The following is a 21,204-nucleotide window of genomic DNA, read 5'->3' on the forward strand; positions in this document are numbered from 1 at the left end:
AACAGTACAAGTGTTCCCATAAGATTCTCAAACCTATGTCGCAAAGATCAGCCTTGCGCCGAATTCACAAAAATCCCACTGCACATTCCAATTCTTTACGTGCAGTCGGCTGCTACTGGTGTTGCTAGTTGTGACTGCTGATGACAGATGCCGTAGCAATCAATTCATGGAGTGAGTTGTATGTTTTGCGATACTCTGTCTCTGACAAGCAAGCAGAGGTGACATAGGCGCGAACACAGGAGGCTTGCAGCCCCTCGCTGCCTGCAGACACCGAACAGCCACACTAGGAGGGCGGCCTAAGTCGTAGGCGAAATGTGCTCATTCGCTTGTGTGCGACGTCAAGCCCTAAATAAGGCTGTCACTAGCGTGAGCGTTGCGTGAGCGTCGTGTAAAGTCGGAAAAGTCGTCTGCGTGGGTGAGTGCCATGTTTGGGGAGCGTTTCGTAGTTTGCGCAGTGCAATGGAGACGCGGAAAGTTGTTGTGGCCCAGTCTTTTGCAGTTGGACGACAAGAGTGGTACACAGTAGTAAAGTGCGAGGCAGTGAGTTGGCATGAACAGTCGAGTGCACAATGGGTCTTCAGATGTGCTTGTTACCTCAGGTGCTGTGTGATTGTCGACATGGAGTGAAAACGGACCAACTTGTGACTGTCCCTTCAATTTAAGACGTTAAAAACGGACGGAATTTGCAGTCGTAATACCAGAGCATCGAAACTACTTGGAACTCTTGCGTATATGAACGTGTCCGCGCCTTTGTACTCTGGTCCCTTCACCCCTGCAAACCAACCAACCATCGTGTCCGTGCACATAAGAGTAGCAAAGAACGGAGAACAGCGCAGCTTGGTTGTGCTTGGGGGCGTAGCTCAGTTGGTAGAGCGTTCGCTTTGCATGTGAAAGGTCCCGGGTTCAAGCCCCGGCGCCTCCATGTTTTGTGGTCAGTGCGTGGTAAGTGTTGGTCGCGGCGAGCCTAAAGGCACGCAAGATGTTGCAAAGCCAGCGTCACAGACTCGTATACTGACGTAAGGAGAGCAAAACGTAAATGTGAGGACCGGCTGTTGTCGAGGTGTCATCGAGTGCAAATCTGCCTTAGGTATAACGGCCTAACCTCAATGAAGTCTAGAGAGTGGACAACACGTTCGTCTACCTCAGAGCGTTGGCCGAACGCTATTTTCGACGTCGTGCGTGCCACTTTGATTTTGGCCAACTACGATTCGATACAGAATGCAGGAAACCTGAAAGACACCCTCACGGACACATTGAGAGTAGTGTTTGTCAGCGGAATAATGGGAGTGCAAGGGTCTGTGCCATTGATATGGCTGTATGATAGCGCAGTTCGTCAGCAGGGGGCGTAGCTCAGATGGTAGAGCGCTCGCTTTGCATGCGAGAGGTACTGGGATCGATACCCAGCGCCTCCAGAATTTTTAACACACCAACATGCGCACACTGCCATGCAAGTGGAATAATTCACAGCCACAAAATGTGTCAAGGCAGATACGAGCCAACGATTAGCAGCCACAATTGGCAAACGTGCTGTAATTCGCACGAAGCACCCTCCTCCCACCACTACACTTAATTTAGAAACAGTACAAGTGTTCCCATAAGATTCTCAAACCTATGTCGCAAAGATCAGCCTTGCGCCGAATTCACAAAAATCCCACTGCACATTCCAATTCTTTACGTGCAGTCGGCTGCTACTGGTGTTGCTAGTTGTGACTGCTGATGACAGATGCCGTAGCAATCAATTCATGGAGTGAGTTGTATGTTTTGCGATACTCTGTCTCTGACAAGCAAGCAGAGGTGACATAGGCGCGAACACAGGAGGCTTGCAGCCCCTCGCTGCCTGCAGACACCGAACAGCCACACTAGGAGGGCGGCCTAAGTCGTAGGCGAAATGTGCTCATTCGCTTGTGTGCGACGTCAAGCCCTAAATAAGGCTGTCACTAGCGTGAGCGTTGCGTGAGCGTCGTGTAAAGTCGGAAAAGTCGTCTGCGTGGGTGAGTGCCATGTTTGGGGAGCGTTTCGTAGTTTGCGCAGTGCAATGGAGACGCGGAAAGTTGTTGTGGCCCAGTCTTTTGCAGTTGGACGACAAGAGTGGTACACAGTAGTAAAGTGCGAGGCAGTGAGTTGGCATGAACAGTCGAGTGCACAATGGGTCTTCAGATGTGCTTGTTACCTCAGGTGCTGTGTGATTGTCGACATGGAGTGAAAACGGACCAACTTGTGACTGTCCCTTCAATTTAAGACGTTAAAAACGGACGGAATTTGCAGTCGTAATACCAGAGCATCGAAACTACTTGGAACTCTTGCGTATATGAACGTGTCCGCGCCTTTGTACTCTGGTCCCTTCACCCCTGCAAACCAACCAACCATCGTGTCCGTGCACATAAGAGTAGCAAAGAACGGAGAACAGCGCAGCTTGGTTGTGCTTGGGGGCGTAGCTCAGTTGGTAGAGCGTTCGCTTTGCATGTGAAAGGTCCCGGGTTCAAGCCCCGGCGCCTCCATGTTTTGTGGTCAGTGCGTGGTAAGTGTTGGTCGCGGCGAGCCTAAAGGCACGCAAGATGTTGCAAAGCCAGCGTCACAGACTCGTATACTGACGTAAGGAGAGCAAAACGTAAATGTGAGGACCGGCTGTTGTCGAGGTGTCATCGAGTGCAAATCTGCCTTAGGTATAACGGCCTAACCTCAATGAAGTCTAGAGAGTGGACAACACGTTCGTCTACCTCAGAGCGTTGGCCGAACGCTATTTTCGACGTCGTGCGTGCCACTTTGATTTTGGCCAACTACGATTCGATACAGAATGCAGGAAACCTGAAAGACACCCTCACGGACACATTGAGAGTAGTGTTTGTCAGCGGAATAATGGGAGTGCAAGGGTCTGTGCCATTGATATGGCTGTATGATAGCGCAGTTCGTCAGCAGGGGGCGTAGCTCAGATGGTAGAGCGCTCGCTTTGCATGCGAGAGGTACTGGGATCGATACCCAGCGCCTCCAGAATTTTTAACACACCAACATGCGCACACTGCCATGCAAGTGGAATAATTCACAGCCACAAAATGTGTCAAGGCAGATACGAGCCAACGATTAGCAGCCACAATTGGCAAACGTGCTGTAATTCGCACGAAGCACCCTCCTCCCACCACTACACTTAATTTAGAAACAGTACAAGTGTTCCCATAAGATTCTCAAACCTATGTCGCAAAGATCAGCCTTGCGCCGAATTCACAAAAATCCCACTGCACATTCCAATTCTTTACGTGCAGTCGGCTGCTACTGGTGTTGCTAGTTGTGACTGCTGATGACAGATGCCGTGGCAATCAATTCATGGAGTGAGTTGTATGTTTTGCGATACTCTGTCTCTGACAAGCAAGCAGAGGTGACATAGGCGCGAACACAGGAGGCTTGCAGCCCCTCGCTGCCTGCAGACACCGAACAGCCACACTAGGAGGGCGGCCTAAGTCGTAGGCGAAATGTGCTCATTCGCTTGTGTGCGACGTCAAGCCCTAAATAAGGCTGTCACTAGCGTGAGCGTTGCGTGAGCGTCGTGTAAAGTCGGAAAAGTCGTCTGCGTGGGTGAGTGCCATGTTTGGGGAGCGTTTCGTAGTTTGCGCAGTGCAATGGAGACGCGGAAAGTTGTTGTGGCCCAGTCTTTTGCAGTTGGACGACAAGAGTGGTACACAGTAGTAAAGTGCGAGGCAGTGAGTTGGCATGAACAGTCGAGTGCACAATGGGTCTTCAGATGTGCTTGTTACCTCAGGTGCTGTGTGATTGTCGACATGGAGTGAAAACGGACCAACTTGTGACTGTCCCTTCAATTTAAGACGTTAAAAACGGACGGAATTTGCAGTCGTAATACCAGAGCATCGAAACTACTTGGAACTCTTGCGTATATGAACGTGTCCGCGCCTTTGTACTCTGGTCCCTTCACCCCTGCAAACCAACCAACCATCGTGTCCGTGCACATAAGAGTAGCAAAGAACGGAGAACAGCGCAGCTTGGTTGTGCTTGGGGGCGTAGCTCAGTTGGTAGAGCGTTCGCTTTGCATGTGAAAGGTCCCGGGTTCAAGCCCCGGCGCCTCCATGTTTTGTGGTCAGTGCGTGGTAAGTGTTGGTCGCGGCGAGCCTAAAGGCACGCAAGATGTTGCAAAGCCAGCGTCACAGACTCGTATACTGACGTAAGGAGAGCAAAACGTAAATGTGAGGACCGGCTGTTGTCGAGGTGTCATCGAGTGCAAATCTGCCTTAGGTATAACGGCCTAACCTCAATGAAGTCTAGAGAGTGGACAACACGTTCGTCTACCTCAGAGCGTTGGCCGAACGCTATTTTCGACGTCGTGCGTGCCACTTTGATTTTGGCCAACTACGATTCGATACAGAATGCAGGAAACCTGAAAGACACCCTCACGGACACATTGAGAGTAGTGTTTGTCAGCGGAATAATGGGAGTGCAAGGGTCTGTGCCATTGATATGGCTGTATGATAGCGCAGTTCGTCAGCAGGGGGCGTAGCTCAGATGGTAGAGCGCTCGCTTTGCATGCGAGAGGTACTGGGATCGATACCCAGCGCCTCCAGAATTTTTAACACACCAACATGCGCACACTGCCATGCAAGTGGAATAATTCACAGCCAGAAAATGTGTCAAGGCAGATACGAGCCAACGATTAGCAGCCACAATTGGCAAACGTGCTGTAATTCGCACGAAGCACCCTCCTCCCACCACTACACTTAATTTAGAAACAGTACAAGTGTTCCCATAAGATTCTCAAACCTATGTCGCAAAGATCAGCCTTGCGCCGAATTCACAAAAATCCCACTGCACATTCCAATTCTTTACGTGCAGTCGGCTGCTACTGGTGTTGCTAGTTGTGACTGCTGATGACAGATGCCGTAGCAATCAATTCATGGAGTGAGTTGTATGTTTTGCGATACTCTGTCTCTGACAAGCAAGCAGAGGTGACATAGGCGCGAACACAGGAGGCTTGCAGCCCCTCGCTGCCTGCAGACACCGAACAGCCACACTAGGAGGGCGGCCTAAGTCGTAGGCGAAATGTGCTCATTCGCTTGTGTGCGACGTCAAGCCCTAAATAAGGCTGTCACTAGCGTGAGCGTTGCGTGAGCGTCGTGTAAAGTCGGAAAAGTCGTCTGCGTGGGTGAGTGCCATGTTTGGGGAGCGTTTCGTAGTTTGCGCAGTGCAATGGAGACGCGGAAAGTTGTTGTGGCCCAGTCTTTTGCAGTTGGACGACAAGAGTGGTACACAGTAGTAAAGTGCGAGGCAGTGAGTTGGCATGAACAGTCGAGTGCACAATGGGTCTTCAGATGTGCTTGTTACCTCAGGTGCTGTGTGATTGTCGACATGGAGTGAAAACGGACCAACTTGTGACTGTCCCTTCAATTTAAGACGTTAAAAACGGACGGAATTTGCAGTCGTAATACCAGAGCATCGAAACTACTTGGAACTCTTGCGTATATGAACGTGTCCGCGCCTTTGTACTCTGGTCCCTTCACCCCTGCAAACCAACCAACCATCGTGTCCGTGCACATAAGAGTAGCAAAGAACGGAGAACAGCGCAGCTTGGTTGTGCTTGGGGGCGTAGCTCAGTTGGTAGAGCGTTCGCTTTGCATGTGAAAGGTCCCGGGTTCAAGCCCCGGCGCCTCCATGTTTTGTGGTCAGTGCGTGGTAAGTGTTGGTCGCGGCGAGCCTAAAGGCACGCAAGATGTTGCAAAGCCAGCGTCACAGACTCGTATACTGACGTAAGGAGAGCAAAACGTAAATGTGAGGACCGGCTGTTGTCGAGGTGTCATCGAGTGCAAATCTGCCTTAGGTATAACGGCCTAACCTCAATGAAGTCTAGAGAGTGGACAACACGTTCGTCTACCTCAGAGCGTTGGCCGAACGCTATTTTCGACGTCGTGCGTGCCACTTTGATTTTGGCCAACTACGATTCGATACAGAATGCAGGAAACCTGAAAGACACCCTCACGGACACATTGAGAGTAGTGTTTGTCAGCGGAATAATGGGAGTGCAAGGGTCTGTGCCATTGATATGGCTGTATGATAGCGCAGTTCGTCAGCAGGGGGCGTAGCTCAGATGGTAGAGCGCTCGCTTTGCATGCGAGAGGTACTGGGATCGATACCCAGCGCCTCCAGAATTTTTAACACACCAACATGCGCACACTGCCATGCAAGTGGAATAATTCACAGCCAGAAAATGTGTCAAGGCAGATACGAGCCAACGATTAGCAGCCACAATTGGCAAACGTGCTGTAATTCGCACGAAGCACCCTCCTCCCACCACTACACTTAATTTAGAAACAGTACAAGTGTTCCCATAAGATTCTCAAACCTATGTCGCAAAGATCAGCCTTGCGCCGAATTCACAAAAATCCCACTGCACATTCCAATTCTTTACGTGCAGTCGGCTGCTACTGGTGTTGCTAGTTGTGACTGCTGATGACAGATGCCGTAGCAATCAATTCATGGAGTGAGTTGTATGTTTTGCGATACTCTGTCTCTGACAAGCAAGCAGAGGTGACATAGGCGCGAACACAGGAGGCTTGCAGCCCCTCGCTGCCTGCAGACACCGAACAGCCACACTAGGAGGGCAGCCTAAGTCGTAGGCGAAATGTGCTCATTCGCTTGTGTGCGACGTCAAGCCCTAAATAAGGCTGTCACTAGCGTGAGCGTTGCGTGAGCGTCGTGTAAAGTCGGAAAAGTCGTCTGCGTGGGTGAGTGCCATGTTTGGGGAGCGTTTCGTAGTTTGCGCAGTGCAATGGAGACGCGGAAAGTTGTTGTGGCCCAGTCTTTTGCAGTTGGACGACAAGAGTGGTACACAGTAGTAAAGTGCGAGGCAGTGAGTTGGCATGAACAGTCGAGTGCACAATGGGTCTTCAGATGTGCTTGTTACCTCAGGTGCTGTGTGATTGTCGACATGGAGTGAAAACGGACCAACTTGTGACTGTCCCTTCAATTTAAGACGTTAAAAACGGACGGAATTTGCAGTCGTAATACCAGAGCATCGAAACTACTTGGAACTCTTGCGTATATGAACGTGTCCGCGCCTTTGTACTCTGGTCCCTTCACCCCTGCAAACCAACCAACCATCGTGTCCGTGCACATAAGAGTAGCAAAGAACGGAGAACAGCGCAGCTTGGTTGTGCTTGGGGGCGTAGCTCAGTTGGTAGAGCGTTCGCTTTGCATGTGAAAGGTCCCGGGTTCAAGCCCCGGCGCCTCCATGTTTTGTGGTCAGTGCGTGGTAAGTGTTGGTCGCGGCGAGCCTAAAGGCACGCAAGATGTTGCAAAGCCAGCGTCACAGACTCGTATACTGACGTAAGGAGAGCAAAACGTAAATGTGAGGACCGGCTGTTGTCGAGGTGTCATCGAGTGCAAATCTGCCTTAGGTATAACGGCCTAACCTCAATGAAGTCTAGAGAGTGGACAACACGTTCGTCTACCTCAGAGCGTTGGCCGAACGCTATTTTCGACGTCGTGCGTGCCACTTTGATTTTGGCCAACTACGATTCGATACAGAATGCAGGAAACCTGAAAGACACCCTCACGGACACATTGAGAGTAGTGTTTGTCAGCGGAATAATGGGAGTGCAAGGGTCTGTGCCATTGATATGGCTGTATGATAGCGCAGTTCGTCAGCAGGGGGCGTAGCTCAGATGGTAGAGCGCTCGCTTTGCATGCGAGAGGTACTGGGATCGATACCCAGCGCCTCCAGAATTTTTAACACACCAACATGCGCACACTGCCATGCAAGTGGAATAATTCACAGCCAGAAAATGTGTCAAGGCAGATACGAGCCAACGATTAGCAGCCACAATTGGCAAACGTGCTGTAATTCGCACGAAGCACCCTCCTCCCACCACTACACTTAATTTAGAAACAGTACAAGTGTTCCCATAAGATTCTCAAACCTATGTCGCAAAGATCAGCCTTGCGCCGAATTCACAAAAATCCCACTGCACATTCCAATTCTTTACGTGCAGTCGGCTGCTACTGGTGTTGCTAGTTGTGACTGCTGATGACAGATGCCGTAGCAATCAATTCATGGAGTGAGTTGTATGTTTTGCGATACTCTGTCTCTGACAAGCAAGCAGAGGTGACATAGGCGCGAACACAGGAGGCTTGCAGCCCCTCGCTGCCTGCAGACACCGAACAGCCACACTAGGAGGGCGGCCTAAGTCGTAGGCGAAATGTGCTCATTCGCTTGTGTGCGACGTCAAGCCCTAAATAAGGCTGTCACTAGCGTGAGCGTTGCGTGAGCGTCGTGTAAAGTCGGAAAAGTCGTCTGCGTGGGTGAGTGCCATGTTTGGGGAGCGTTTCGTAGTTTGCGCAGTGCAATGGAGACGCGGAAAGTTGTTGTGGCCCAGTCTTTTGCAGTTGGACGACAAGAGTGGTACACAGTAGTAAAGTGCGAGGCAGTGAGTTGGCATGAACAGTCGAGTGCACAATGGGTCTTCAGATGTGCTTGTTACCTCAGGTGCTGTGTGATTGTCGACATGGAGTGAAAACGGACCAACTTGTGACTGTCCCTTCAATTTAAGACGTTAAAAACGGACGGAATTTGCAGTCGTAATACCAGAGCATCGAAACTACTTGGAACTCTTGCGTATATGAACGTGTCCGCGCCTTTGTACTCTGGTCCCTTCACCCCTGCAAACCAACCAACCATCGTGTCCGTGCACATAAGAGTAGCAAAGAACGGAGAACAGCGCAGCTTGGTTGTGCTTGGGGGCGTAGCTCAGTTGGTAGAGCGTTCGCTTTGCATGTGAAAGGTCCCGGGTTCAAGCCCCGGCGCCTCCATGTTTTGTGGTCAGTGCGTGGTAAGTGTTGGTCGCGGCGAGCCTAAAGGCACGCAAGATGTTGCAAAGCCAGCGTCACAGACTCGTATACTGACGTAAGGAGAGCAAAACGTAAATGTGAGGACCGGCTGTTGTCGAGGTGTCATCGAGTGCAAATCTGCCTTAGGTATAACGGCCTAACCTCAATGAAGTCTAGAGAGTGGACAACACGTTCGTCTACCTCAGAGCGTTGGCCGAACGCTATTTTCGACGTCGTGCGTGCCACTTTGATTTTGGCCAACTACGATTCGATACAGAATGCAGGAAACCTGAAAGACACCCTCACGGACACATTGAGAGTAGTGTTTGTCAGCGGAATAATGGGAGTGCAAGGGTCTGTGCCATTGATATGGCTGTATGATAGCGCAGTTCGTCAGCAGGGGGCGTAGCTCAGATGGTAGAGCGCTCGCTTTGCATGCGAGAGGTACTGGGATCGATACCCAGCGCCTCCAGAATTTTTAACACACCAACATGCGCACACTGCCATGCAAGTGGAATAATTCACAGCCAGAAAATGTGTCAAGGCAGATACGAGCCAACGATTAGCAGCCACAATTGGCAAACGTGCTGTAATTCGCACGAAGCACCCTCCTCCCACCACTACACTTAATTTAGAAACAGTACAAGTGTTCCCATAAGATTCTCAAACCTATGTCGCAAAGATCAGCCTTGCGCCGAATTCACAAAAATCCCACTGCACATTCCAATTCTTTACGTGCAGTCGGCTGCTACTGGTGTTGCTAGTTGTGACTGCTGATGACAGATGCCGTAGCAATCAATTCATGGAGTGAGTTGTATGTTTTGCGATACTCTGTCTCTGACAAGCAAGCAGAGGTGACATAGGCGCGAACACAGGAGGCTTGCAGCCCCTCGCTGCCTGCAGACACCGAACAGCCACACTAGGAGGGCGGCCTAAGTCGTAGGCGAAATGTGCTCATTCGCTTGTGTGCGACGTCAAGCCCTAAATAAGGCTGTCACTAGCGTGAGCGTTGCGTGAGCGTCGTGTAAAGTCGGAAAAGTCGTCTGCGTGGGTGAGTGCCATGTTTGGGGAGCGTTTCGTAGTTTGCGCAGTGCAATGGAGACGCGGAAAGTTGTTGTGGCCCAGTCTTTTGCAGTTGGACGACAAGAGTGGTACACAGTAGTAAAGTGCGAGGCAGTGAGTTGGCATGAACAGTCGAGTGCACAATGGGTCTTCAGATGTGCTTGTTACCTCAGGTGCTGTGTGATTGTCGACATGGAGTAAAAACGGACCAACTTGTGACTGTCCCTTCAATTTAAGACGTTAAAAACGGACGGAATTTGCAGTCGTAATACCAGAGCATCGAAACTACTTGGAACTCTTGCGTATATGAACGTGTCCGCGCCTTTGTACTCTGGTCCCTTCACCCCTGCAAACCAACCAACCATCGTGTCCGTGCACATAAGAGTAGCAAAGAACGGAGAACAGCGCAGCTTGGTTGTGCTTGGGGGCGTAGCTCAGTTGGTAGAGCGTTCGCTTTGCATGTGAAAGGTCCCGGGTTCAAGCCCCGGCGCCTCCATGTTTTGTGGTCAGTGCGTGGTAAGTGTTGGTCGCGGCGAGCCTAAAGGCACGCAAGATGTTGCAAAGCCAGCGTCACAGACTCGTATACTGACGTAAGGAAAGCAAAACGTAAATGTGAGGACCGGCTGTTGTCGAGGTGTCATCGAGTGCAAATCTGCCTTAGGTATAACGGCCTAACCTCAATGAAGTCTAGAGAGTGGACAACACGTTCGTCTACCTCAGAGCGTTGGCCGAACGCTATTTTCGACGTCGTGCGTGCCACTTTGATTTTGGCCAACTACGATTCGATACAGAATGCAGGAAACCTGAAAGACACCCTCACGGACACATTGAGAGTAGTGTTTGTCAGCGGAATAATGGGAGTGCAAGGGTCTGTGCCATTGATATGGCTGTATGATAGCGCAGTTCGTCAGCAGGGGGCGTAGCTCAGATGGTAGAGCGCTCGCTTTGCATGCGAGAGGTACTGGGATCGATACCCAGCGCCTCCAGAATTTTTAACACACCAACATGCGCACACTGCCATGCAAGTGGAATAATTCACAGCCAGAAAATGTGTCAAGGCAGATACGAGCCAACGATTAGCAGCCACAATTGGCAAACGTGCTGTAATTCGCACGAAGCACCCTCCTCCCACCACTACACTTAATTTAGAAACAGTACAAGTGTTCCCATAAGATTCTCAAACCTATGTCGCAAAGATCAGCCTTGCGCCGAATTCACAAAAATCCCACTGCACATTCCAATTCTTTACGTGCAGTCGGCTGCTACTGGTGTTGCTAGTTGTGACTGCTGATGACAGATGCCGTAGCAATCAATTCATGGAGTGAGTTGTATGTTTTGCGATACTCTGTCTCTGACAAGCAAGCAGAGGTGACATAGGCGCGAACACAGGAGGCTTGCAGCCCCTCGCTGCCTGCAGACACCGAACAGCCACACTAGGAGGGCAGCCTAAGTCGTAGGCGAAATGTGCTCATTCGCTTGTGTGCGACGTCAAGCCCTAAATAAGGCTGTCACTAGCGTGAGCGTCGTGTAAAGTCGGAAAAGTCGTCTGCGTGGGTGAGTGCCATGTTTGGGGAGCGTTTCGTAGTTTGCGCAGTGCAATGGAGACGCGGAAAGTTGTTGTGGCCCAGTCTTTTGCAGTTGGACGACAAGAGTGGTACACAGTAGTAAAGTGCGAGGCAGTGAGTTGGCATGAACAGTCGAGTGCACAATGGGTCTTCAGATGTGCTTGTTACCTCAGGTGCTGTGTGATTGTCGACATGGAGTGAAAACGGACCAACTTGTGACTGTCCCTTCAATTTAAGACGTTAAAAACGGACGGAATTTGCAGTCGTAATACCAGAGCATCGAAACTACTTGGAACTCTTGCGTATATGAACGTGTCCGCGCCTTTGTACTCTGGTCCCTTCACCCCTGCAAACCAACCAACCATCGTGTCCGTGCACATAAGAGTAGCAAAGAACGGAGAACAGCGCAGCTTGGTTGTGCTTGGGGGCGTAGCTCAGTTGGTAGAGCGTTCGCTTTGCATGTGAAAGGTCCCGGGTTCAAGCCCCGGCGCCTCCATGTTTTGTGGTCAGTGCGTGGTAAGTGTTGGTCGCGGCGAGCCTAAAGGCACGCAAGATGTTGCAAAGCCAGCGTCACAGACTCGTATACTGACGTAAGGAGAGCAAAACGTAAATGTGAGGACCGGCTGTTGTCGAGGTGTCATCGAGTGCAAATCTGCCTTAGGTATAACGGCCTAACCTCAATGAAGTCTAGAGAGTGGACAACACGTTCGTCTACCTCAGAGCGTTGGCCGAACGCTATTTTCGACGTCGTGCGTGCCACTTTGATTTTGGCCAACTACGATTCGATACAGAATGCAGGAAACCTGAAAGACACCCTCACGGACACATTGAGAGTAGTGTTTGTCAGCGGAATAATGGGAGTGCAAGGGTCTGTGCCATTGATATGGCTGTATGATAGCGCAGTTCGTCAGCAGGGGGCGTAGCTCAGATGGTAGAGCGCTCGCTTTGCATGCGAGAGGTACTGGGATCGATACCCAGCGCCTCCAGAATTTTTAACACACCAACATGCGCACACTGCCATGCAAGTGGAATAATTCACAGCCAGAAAATGTGTCAAGGCAGATACGAGCCAACGATTAGCAGCCACAATTGGCAAACGTGCTGTAATTCGCACGAAGCACCCTCCTCCCACCACTACACTTAATTTAGAAACAGTACAAGTGTTCCCATAAGATTCTCAAACCTATGTCGCAAAGATCAGCCTTGCGCCGAATTCACAAAAATCCCACTGCACATTCCAATTCTTTACGTGCAGTCGGCTGCTACTGGTGTTGCTAGTTGTGACTGCTGATGACAGATGCCGTAGCAATCAATTCATGGAGTGAGTTGTATGTTTTGCGATACTCTGTCTCTGACAAGCAAGCAGAGGTGACATAGGCGCGAACACAGGAGGCTTGCAGCCCCTCGCTGCCTGCAGACACCGAACAGCCACACTAGGAGGGCGGCCTAAGTCGTAGGCGAAATGTGCTCATTCGCTTGTGTGCGACGTCAAGCCCTAAATAAGGCTGTCACTAGCGTGAGCGTTGCGTGAGCGTCGTGTAAAGTCGGAAAAGTCGTCTGCGTGGGTGAGTGCCATGTTTGGGGAGCGTTTCGTAGTTTGCGCAGTGCAATGGAGACGCGGAAAGTTGTTGTGGCCCAGTCTTTTGCAGTTGGACGACAAGAGTGGTACACAGTAGTAAAGTGCGAGGCAGTGAGTTGGCATGAACAGTCGAGTGCACAATGGGTCTTCAGATGTGCTTGTTACCTCAGGTGCTGTGTGATTGTCGACATGGAGTAAAAACGGACCAACTTGTGACTGTCCCTTCAATTTAAGACGTTAAAAACGGACGGAATTTGCAGTCGTAATACCAGAGCATCGAAACTACTTGGAACTCTTGCGTATATGAACGTGTCCGCGCCTTTGTACTCTGGTCCCTTCACCCCTGCAAACCAACCAACCATCGTGTCCGTGCACATAAGAGTAGCAAAGAACGGAGAACAGCGCAGCTTGGTTGTGCTTGGGGGCGTAGCTCAGTTGGTAGAGCGTTCGCTTTGCATGTGAAAGGTCCCGGGTTCAAGCCCCGGCGCCTCCATGTTTTGTGGTCAGTGCGTGGTAAGTGTTGGTCGCGGCGAGCCTAAAGGCACGCAAGATGTTGCAAAGCCAGCGTCACAGACTCGTATACTGACGTAAGGAAAGCAAAACGTAAATGTGAGGACCGGCTGTTGTCGAGGTGTCATCGAGTGCAAATCTGCCTTAGGTATAACGGCCTAACCTCAATGAAGTCTAGAGAGTGGACAACACGTTCGTCTACCTCAGAGCGTTGGCCGAACGCTATTTTCGACGTCGTGCGTGCCACTTTGATTTTGGCCAACTACGATTCGATACAGAATGCAGGAAACCTGAAAGACACCCTCACGGACACATTGAGAGTAGTGTTTGTCAGCGGAATAATGGGAGTGCAAGGGTCTGTGCCATTGATATGGCTGTATGATAGCGCAGTTCGTCAGCAGGGGGCGTAGCTCAGATGGTAGAGCGCTCGCTTTGCATGCGAGAGGTACTGGGATCGATACCCAGCGCCTCCAGAATTTTTAACACACCAACATGCGCACACTGCCATGCAAGTGGAATAATTCACAGCCAGAAAATGTGTCAAGGCAGATACGAGCCAACGATTAGCAGCCACAATTGGCAAACGTGCTGTAATTCGCACGAAGCACCCTCCTCCCACCACTACACTTAATTTAGAAACAGTACAAGTGTTCCCATAAGATTCTCAAACCTATGTCGCAAAGATCAGCCTTGCGCCGAATTCACAAAAATCCCACTGCACATTCCAATTCTTTACGTGCAGTCGGCTGCTACTGGTGTTGCTAGTTGTGACTGCTGATGACAGATGCCGTAGCAATCAATTCATGGAGTGAGTTGTATGTTTTGCGATACTCTGTCTCTGACAAGCAAGCAGAGGTGACATAGGCGCGAACACAGGAGGCTTGCAGCCCCTCGCTGCCTGCAGACACCGAACAGCCACACTAGGAGGGCAGCCTAAGTCGTAGGCGAAATGTGCTCATTCGCTTGTGTGCGACGTCAAGCCCTAAATAAGGCTGTCACTAGCGTGAGCGTCGTGTAAAGTCGGAAAAGTCGTCTGCGTGGGTGAGTGCCATGTTTGGGGAGCGTTTCGTAGTTTGCGCAGTGCAATGGAGACGCGGAAAGTTGTTGTGGCCCAGTCTTTTGCAGTTGGACGACAAGAGTGGTACACAGTAGTAAAGTGCGAGGCAGTGAGTTGGCATGAACAGTCGAGTGCACAATGGGTCTTCAGATGTGCTTGTTACCTCAGGTGCTGTGTGATTGTCGACATGGAGTGAAAACGGACCAACTTGTGACTGTCCCTTCAATTTAAGACGTTAAAAACGGACGGAATTTGCAGTCGTAATACCAGAGCATCGAAACTACTTGGAACTCTTGCGTATATGAACGTGTCCGCGCCTTTGTACTCTGGTCCCTTCACCCCTGCAAACCAACCAACCATCGTGTCCGTGCACATAAGAGTAGCAAAGAACGGAGAACAGCGCAGCTTGGTTGTGCTTGGGGGCGTAGCTCAGTTGGTAGAGCGTTCGCTTTGCATGTGAAAGGTCCCGGGTTCAAGCCCCGGCGCCTCCATGTTTTGTGGTCAGTGCGTGGTAAGTGTTGGTCGCGGCGAGCCTAAAGGCACGCAAGATGTTGCAAAGCCAGCGTCACAGACTCGTATACTGACGTAAGGAGAGCAAAACGTAAATGTGAGGACCGGCTGTTGTCGAGGTGTCATCGAGTGCAAATCTGCCTTAGGTATAACGGCCTAACCTCAATGAAGTCTAGAGAGTGGACAACACGTTCGTCTACCTCAGAGCGTTGGCCGAACGCTATTTTCGACGTCGTGCGTGCCACTTTGATTTTGGCCAACTACGATTCGATACAGAATGCAGGAAACCTGAAAGACACCCTCACGGACACATTGAGAGTAGTGTTTGTCAGCGGAATAATGGGAGTGCAAGGGTCTGTGCCATTGATATGGCTGTATGATAGCGCAGTTCGTCAGCAGGGGGCGTAGCTCAGATGGTAGAGCGCTCGCTTTGCATGCGAGAGGTACTGGGATCGATACCCAGCGCCTCCAGAATTTTTAACACACCAACATGCGCACACTGCCATGCAAGTGGAATAATTCACAGCCAGAAAATGTGTCAAGGCAGATACGAGCCAACGATTAGCAGCCACAATTGGCAAACGTGCTGTAATTCGCACGAAGCACCCTCCTCCCACCACTACACTTAATTTAGAAACAGTACAAGTGTTCCCATAAGATTCTCAAACCTATGTCGCAAAGATCAGCCTTGCGCCGAATTCACAAAAATCCCACTGCACATTCCAATTCTTTACGTGCAGTCGGCTGCTACTGGTGTTGCTAGTTGTGACTGCTGATGACAGATGCCGTAGCAATCAATTCATGGAGTGAGTTGTATGTTTTGCGATACTCTGTCTCTGACAAGCAAGCAGAGGTGACATAGGCGCGAACACAGGAGGCTTGCAGCCCCTCGCTGCCTGCAGACACCGAACAGCCACACTAGGAGGGCGGCCTAAGTCGTAGGCGAAATGTGCTCATTCGCTTGTGTGCGACGTCAAGCCCTAAATAAGGCTGTCACTAGCGTGAGCGTTGCGTGAGCGTCGTGTAAAGTCGGAAAAGTCGTCTGCGTGGGTGAGTGCCATGTTTGGGGAGCGTTTCGTAGTTTGCGCAGTGCAATGGAGACGCGGAAAGTTGTTGTGGCCCAGTCTTTTGCAGTTGGACGACAAGAGTGGTACACAGTAGTAAAGTGCGAGGCAGTGAGTTGGCATGAACAGTCGAGTGCACAATGGGTCTTCAGATGTGCTTGTTACCTCAGGTGCTGTGTGATTGTCGACATGGAGTAAAAACGGACCAACTTGTGACTGTCCCTTCAATTTAAGACGTTAAAAACGGACGGAATTTGCAGTCGTAATACCAGAGCATCGAAACTACTTGGAACTCTTGCGTATATGAACGTGTCCGCGCCTTTGTACTCTGGTCCCTTCACCCCTGCAAACCAACCAACCATCGTGTCCGTGCACATAAGAGTAGCAAAGAACGGAGAACAGCGCAGCTTGGTTGTGCTTGGGGGCGTAGCTCAGTTGGTAGAGCGTTCGCTTTGCATGTGAAAGGTCCCGGGTTCAAGCCCCGGCGCCTCCATGTTTTGTGGTCAGTGCGTGGTAAGTGTTGGTCGCGGCGAGCCTAAAGGCACGCAAGATGTTGCAAAGCCAGCGTCACAGACTCGTATACTGACGTAAGGAAAGCAAAACGTAAATGTGAGGACCGGCTGTTGTCGAGGTGTCATCGAGTGCAAATCTGCCTTAGGTATAACGGCCTAACCTCAATGAAGTCTAGAGAGTGGACAACACGTTCGTCTACCTCAGAGCGTTGGCCGAACGCTATTTTCGACGTCGTGCGTGCCACTTTGATTTTGGCCAACTACGATTCGATACAGAATGCAGGAAACCTGAAAGACACCCTCACGGACACATTGAGAGTAGTGTTTGTCAGCGGAATAATGGGAGTGCAAGGGTCTGTGCCATTGATATGGCTGTATGATAGCGCAGTTCGTCAGCAGGGGGCGTAGCTCAGATGGTAGAGCGCTCGCTTTGCATGCGAGAGGTACTGGGATCGATACCCAGCGCCTCCAGAATTTTTAACACACCAACATGCGCACACTGCCATGCAAGTGGAATAATTCACAGCCAGAAAATGTGTCAAGGCAGATACGAGCCAACGATTAGCAGCCACAATTGGCAAACGTGCTGTAATTCGCACGAAGCACCCTCCTCCCACCACTACACTTAATTTAGAAACAGTACAAGTGTTCCCATAAGATTCTCAAACCTATGTCGCAAAGATCAGCCTTGCGCCGAATTCACAAAAATCCCACTGCACATTCCAATTCTTTACGTGCAGTCGGCTGCTACTGGTGTTGCTAGTTGTGACTGCTGATGACAGATGCCGTAGCAATCAATTCATGGAGTGAGTTGTATGTTTTGCGATACTCTGTCTCTGACAAGCAAGCAGAGGTGACATAGGCGCGAACACAGGAGGCTTGCAGCCCCTCGCTGCCTGCAGACACCGAACAGCCACACTAGGAGGGCAGCCTAAGTCGTAGGCGAAATGTGCTCATTCGCTTGTGTGCGACGTCAAGCCCTAAATAAGGCTGTCACTAGCGTGAGCGTTGCGTGAGCGTCGTGTAAAGTCGGAAAAGTCGTCTGCGTGGGTGAGTGCCATGTTTGGGGAGCGTTTCGTAGTTTGCGCAGTGCAATGGAGACGCGGAAAGTTGTTGTGGCCCAGTCTTTTGCAGTTGGACGACAAGAGTGGTACACAGTAGTAAAGTGCGAGGCAGTGAGTTGGCATGAACAGTCGAGTGCACAATGGGTCTTCAGATGTGCTTGTTACCTCAGGTGCTGTGTGATTGTCGACATGGAGTGAAAACGGACCAACTTGTGACTGTCCCTTCAATTTAAGACGTTAAAAACGGACGGAATTTGCAGTCGTAATACCAGAGCATCGAAACTACTTGGAACTCTTGCGTATATGAACGTGTCCGCGCCTTTGTACTCTGGTCCCTTCACCCCTGCAAACCAACCAACCATCGTGTCCGTGCACATAAGAGTAGCAAAGAACGGAGAACAGCGCAGCTTGGTTGTGCTTGGGGGCGTAGCTCAGTTGGTAGAGCGTTCGCTTTGCATGTGAAAGGTCCCGGGTTCAAGCCCCGGCGCCTCCATGTTTTGTGGTCAGTGCGTGGTAAGTGTTGGTCGCGGCGAGCCTAAAGGCACGCAAGATGTTGCAAAGCCAGCGTCACAGACTCGTATACTGACGTAAGGAGAGCAAAACGTAAATGTGAGGACCGGCTGTTGTCGAGGTGTCATCGAGTGCAAATCTGCCTTAGGTATAACGGCCTAACCTCAATGAAGTCTAGAGAGTGGACAACACGTTCGTCTACCTCAGAGCGTTGGCCGAACGCTATTTTCGACGTCGTGCGTGCCACTTTGATTTTGGCCAACTACGATTCGATACAGAATGCAGGAAACCTGAAAGACACCCTCACGGACACATTGAGAGTAGTGTTTGTCAGCGGAATAATGGGAGTGCAAGGGTCTGTGCCATTGATATGGCTGTATGATAGCGCAGTTCGTCAGCAGGGGGCGTAGCTCAGATGGTAGAGCGCTCGCTTAGCATGCGAGAGGTACTGGGATCGATACCCAGCGCCTCCAGAATTTTTAACACACCAACATGCGCACACTGCCATGCAAGTGGAATAATTCACAGCCAGAAAATGTGTCAAGGCAGATACGAGCCAACGATTAGCAGCCACAATTGGCAAACGTGCTGTAATTCGCACGAAGCACCCTCCTCCCACCACTACACTTAATTTAGAAACAGTACAAGTGTTCCCATAAGATTCTCAAACCTATGTCGCAAAGATCAGCCTTGCGCCGAATTCACAAAAATCCCACTGCACATTCCAATTCTTTACGTGCAGTCGGCTGCTACTGGTGTTGCTAGTTGTGACTGCTGATGACAGATGCCGTAGCAATCAATTCATGGAGTGAGTTGTATGTTTTGCGATACTCTGTCTCTGACAAGCAAGCAGAGGTGACATAGGCGCGAACACAGGAGGCTTGCAGCCCCTCGCTGCCTGCAGACACCGAACAGCCACACTAGGAGGGCGGCCTAAGTCGTAGGCGAAATGTGCTCATTCGCTTGTGTGCGACGTCAAGCTCTAAATAAGGCTGTCACTAGCGTGAGCGTTGCGTGAGCGTCGTGTAAAGTCGGAAAAGTCATCTGCGTGGGTGAGTGCCATGTTTGGGGAGCGTTTCGTAGTTTGCGCAGTGCAATGGAGACGCGGAAAGTTGTTGTGGCCCAGTCTTTTGCAGTTGGACGACAAGAGTGGTACACAGTAGTAAAGTGCGAGGCAGTGAGTTGGCATGAACAGTCGAGTGCACAATGGGTCTTCAGATGTGCTTGTTACCTCAGGTGCTGTGTGATTGTCGACATGGAGTGAAAACGGACCAACTTGTGACTGTCCCTTCAATTTAAGACGTTAAAAACGGACGGAATTTGCAGTCGTAATACCAGAGCATCGAAACTACTTGGAACTCTTGCGTATATGAACGTGTCCGCGCCTTTGTACTCTGGTCCCTTCACCCCTGCAAACCAACCAGCCATCGTGTCCGTGCACATAAGAGTAGCAAAGAACGGAGAACAGCGCAGCTTGGTTGTGCTTGGGGGCGTAGCTCAGTTGGTAGAGCGTTCGCTTTGCATGTGAAAGGTCCCGGGTTCAAGCCCCGGCGCCTCCATGTTTTGTGGTCAGTGCGTGGTAAGTGTTGGTCGCGGCGAGCCTAAAGGCACGCAAGATGTTGCAAAGCCAGCGTCACAGACTCGTATACTGACGTAAGGAGAGCAAAACGTAAATGTGAGGACCGGCTGTTGTCGAGGTGTCATCGAGTGCAAATCTGCCTTAGGTATAACGGCCTAACCTCAATGAAGTCTAGAGAGTGGACAACACGTTCGTCTACCTCAGAGCGTTGGCCGAACGCTATTTTCGACGTCGTGCGTGCCACTTTGATTTTGGCCAACTACGATTCGATACAGAATGCAGGAAACCTGAAAGACACCCTCACGGACACATTGAGAGTAGTGTTTGTCAGCGGAATAATGGGAGTGCAAGGGTCTGTGCCATTGATATGGCTGCATGATAGCGCAGTTCGTCAGCAGGGGGCGTAGCTCAGATGGTAGAGCGCTCGCTTTGCATGCGAGAGGTACTGGGATCGATACCCAGCGCCTCCAGAATTTTTAACACATCAACATGCGCACACTGCCATGCAAGTGGAATAATTCACAGCCAGAAAATGTGTCAAGGCAGATACGAGCCAACGATTAGCAGCCACAATTGGCAAACGTGCTGTAATTCGCACGAAGCACCCTCCTCCCACCACTACACTTAATTTAGAAACAGTACAAGTGTTCCCATAAGATTCTCAAACCTATGTCGCAAAGATCAGCCTTGCGCCGAATTCACAAAAATCCCACTGCACATTCCAATTCTTTACGTGCAGTCGGCTGCTACTGGTGTTGCTAGTTGTGACTGCTGATGACAGATGCCGTAGCAATCAATTCATGGAGTGAGTTGTATGTTTTGCGATACTCTGTCTCTGACAAGCAAGCAGAGGTGACATAGGCGCGAACACAGGAGGCTTGCAGCCCCTCGCTGCCTGCAGACACCGAACAGCCACACTAGGAGGGCGGCCTAAGTCGTAGGCGAAATGTGCTCATTCGCTTGTGTGCGACGTCAAGCTCTAAATAAGGCTGTCACTAGCGTGAGCGTCGTGTAAAGTCGGAAAAGTCGTCTGCGTGGGTGAGTGCCATGTTTGGGGAGCGTTTCGTAGTTTGCGCAGTGCAATGGAGACGCGGAAAGTTGTTGTGGCCCAGTCTTTTGCAGTTGGACGACAAGAGTGGTACACAGTAGTAAAGTGCGAGGCAGTGAGTTGGCATGAACAGTCGAGTGCACAATGGGTCTTCAGATGTGCTTGTTACCTCAGGTGCTGTGTGATTGTCGACATGGAGTGAAAACGGACCAACTTGTGACTGTCCCTTCAATTTAAGACGTTAAAAACGGACGGAATTTGCAGTCGTAATACCAGAGCATCGAAACTACTTGGAACTCTTGCGTATATGAACGTGTCCGCGCC

General features: G+C 50.7%; 26 non-coding genes across 26 annotated transcripts; all 26 read left to right on the top strand.

The window, feature by feature from the left end:
- Window positions 1-849: 849 nt before the first annotated feature.
- On the top strand, window positions 850-922 carry Trnaa-ugc. The gene has a single exon. It is a non-coding gene; the product is annotated as a tRNA-Ala (tRNA).
- Window positions 923-1,339: 417 nt separating this feature from the next.
- Trnaa-ugc lies at window positions 1,340-1,412 on the top strand. The gene has a single exon. It is a non-coding gene; the product is annotated as a tRNA-Ala (tRNA).
- Window positions 1,413-2,425: 1,013 nt separating this feature from the next.
- Window positions 2,426-2,498, top strand: Trnaa-ugc. The gene has a single exon. It is a non-coding gene; the product is annotated as a tRNA-Ala (tRNA).
- A 417-nt stretch (window positions 2,499-2,915) lies between these two features.
- Window positions 2,916-2,988, top strand: Trnaa-ugc. The gene has a single exon. It is a non-coding gene; the product is annotated as a tRNA-Ala (tRNA).
- A 1,013-nt stretch (window positions 2,989-4,001) lies between these two features.
- Window positions 4,002-4,074, top strand: Trnaa-ugc. The gene has a single exon. It is a non-coding gene; the product is annotated as a tRNA-Ala (tRNA).
- A 417-nt stretch (window positions 4,075-4,491) lies between these two features.
- Trnaa-ugc lies at window positions 4,492-4,564 on the top strand. The gene has a single exon. It is a non-coding gene; the product is annotated as a tRNA-Ala (tRNA).
- Window positions 4,565-5,577: 1,013 nt separating this feature from the next.
- On the top strand, window positions 5,578-5,650 carry Trnaa-ugc. Its single transcript has one exon. It is a non-coding gene; the product is annotated as a tRNA-Ala (tRNA).
- A 417-nt stretch (window positions 5,651-6,067) lies between these two features.
- Trnaa-ugc lies at window positions 6,068-6,140 on the top strand. Its single transcript has one exon. It is a non-coding gene; the product is annotated as a tRNA-Ala (tRNA).
- Window positions 6,141-7,153: 1,013 nt separating this feature from the next.
- On the top strand, window positions 7,154-7,226 carry Trnaa-ugc. The gene has a single exon. It is a non-coding gene; the product is annotated as a tRNA-Ala (tRNA).
- Window positions 7,227-7,643: 417 nt separating this feature from the next.
- Trnaa-ugc lies at window positions 7,644-7,716 on the top strand. Its single transcript has one exon. It is a non-coding gene; the product is annotated as a tRNA-Ala (tRNA).
- A 1,013-nt stretch (window positions 7,717-8,729) lies between these two features.
- Trnaa-ugc lies at window positions 8,730-8,802 on the top strand. The gene has a single exon. It is a non-coding gene; the product is annotated as a tRNA-Ala (tRNA).
- A 417-nt stretch (window positions 8,803-9,219) lies between these two features.
- On the top strand, window positions 9,220-9,292 carry Trnaa-ugc. Its single transcript has one exon. It is a non-coding gene; the product is annotated as a tRNA-Ala (tRNA).
- A 1,013-nt stretch (window positions 9,293-10,305) lies between these two features.
- On the top strand, window positions 10,306-10,378 carry Trnaa-ugc. The gene has a single exon. It is a non-coding gene; the product is annotated as a tRNA-Ala (tRNA).
- Window positions 10,379-10,795: 417 nt separating this feature from the next.
- Trnaa-ugc lies at window positions 10,796-10,868 on the top strand. The gene has a single exon. It is a non-coding gene; the product is annotated as a tRNA-Ala (tRNA).
- A 1,002-nt stretch (window positions 10,869-11,870) lies between these two features.
- On the top strand, window positions 11,871-11,943 carry Trnaa-ugc. Its single transcript has one exon. It is a non-coding gene; the product is annotated as a tRNA-Ala (tRNA).
- Window positions 11,944-12,360: 417 nt separating this feature from the next.
- Window positions 12,361-12,433, top strand: Trnaa-ugc. Its single transcript has one exon. It is a non-coding gene; the product is annotated as a tRNA-Ala (tRNA).
- Window positions 12,434-13,446: 1,013 nt separating this feature from the next.
- Window positions 13,447-13,519, top strand: Trnaa-ugc. Its single transcript has one exon. It is a non-coding gene; the product is annotated as a tRNA-Ala (tRNA).
- A 417-nt stretch (window positions 13,520-13,936) lies between these two features.
- Window positions 13,937-14,009, top strand: Trnaa-ugc. The gene has a single exon. It is a non-coding gene; the product is annotated as a tRNA-Ala (tRNA).
- A 1,002-nt stretch (window positions 14,010-15,011) lies between these two features.
- On the top strand, window positions 15,012-15,084 carry Trnaa-ugc. Its single transcript has one exon. It is a non-coding gene; the product is annotated as a tRNA-Ala (tRNA).
- Window positions 15,085-15,501: 417 nt separating this feature from the next.
- On the top strand, window positions 15,502-15,574 carry Trnaa-ugc. The gene has a single exon. It is a non-coding gene; the product is annotated as a tRNA-Ala (tRNA).
- Window positions 15,575-16,587: 1,013 nt separating this feature from the next.
- Window positions 16,588-16,660, top strand: Trnaa-ugc. Its single transcript has one exon. It is a non-coding gene; the product is annotated as a tRNA-Ala (tRNA).
- A 417-nt stretch (window positions 16,661-17,077) lies between these two features.
- On the top strand, window positions 17,078-17,150 carry Trnaa-ugc. The gene has a single exon. It is a non-coding gene; the product is annotated as a tRNA-Ala (tRNA).
- Window positions 17,151-18,163: 1,013 nt separating this feature from the next.
- Trnaa-ugc lies at window positions 18,164-18,236 on the top strand. Its single transcript has one exon. It is a non-coding gene; the product is annotated as a tRNA-Ala (tRNA).
- Window positions 18,237-18,653: 417 nt separating this feature from the next.
- Window positions 18,654-18,726, top strand: Trnaa-agc. Its single transcript has one exon. It is a non-coding gene; the product is annotated as a tRNA-Ala (tRNA).
- A 1,013-nt stretch (window positions 18,727-19,739) lies between these two features.
- Window positions 19,740-19,812, top strand: Trnaa-ugc. The gene has a single exon. It is a non-coding gene; the product is annotated as a tRNA-Ala (tRNA).
- A 417-nt stretch (window positions 19,813-20,229) lies between these two features.
- On the top strand, window positions 20,230-20,302 carry Trnaa-ugc. Its single transcript has one exon. It is a non-coding gene; the product is annotated as a tRNA-Ala (tRNA).
- The last annotated feature ends 902 nt before the right edge of the window (window positions 20,303-21,204 follow it).

This window comes from Schistocerca piceifrons, unplaced genomic scaffold (assembly GCF_021461385.2).
Source record: "Schistocerca piceifrons isolate TAMUIC-IGC-003096 unplaced genomic scaffold, iqSchPice1.1 HiC_scaffold_1952, whole genome shotgun sequence".
In the NCBI taxonomy this organism is placed as follows: Eukaryota; Metazoa; Arthropoda; class Insecta; order Orthoptera; family Acrididae; genus Schistocerca; species Schistocerca piceifrons.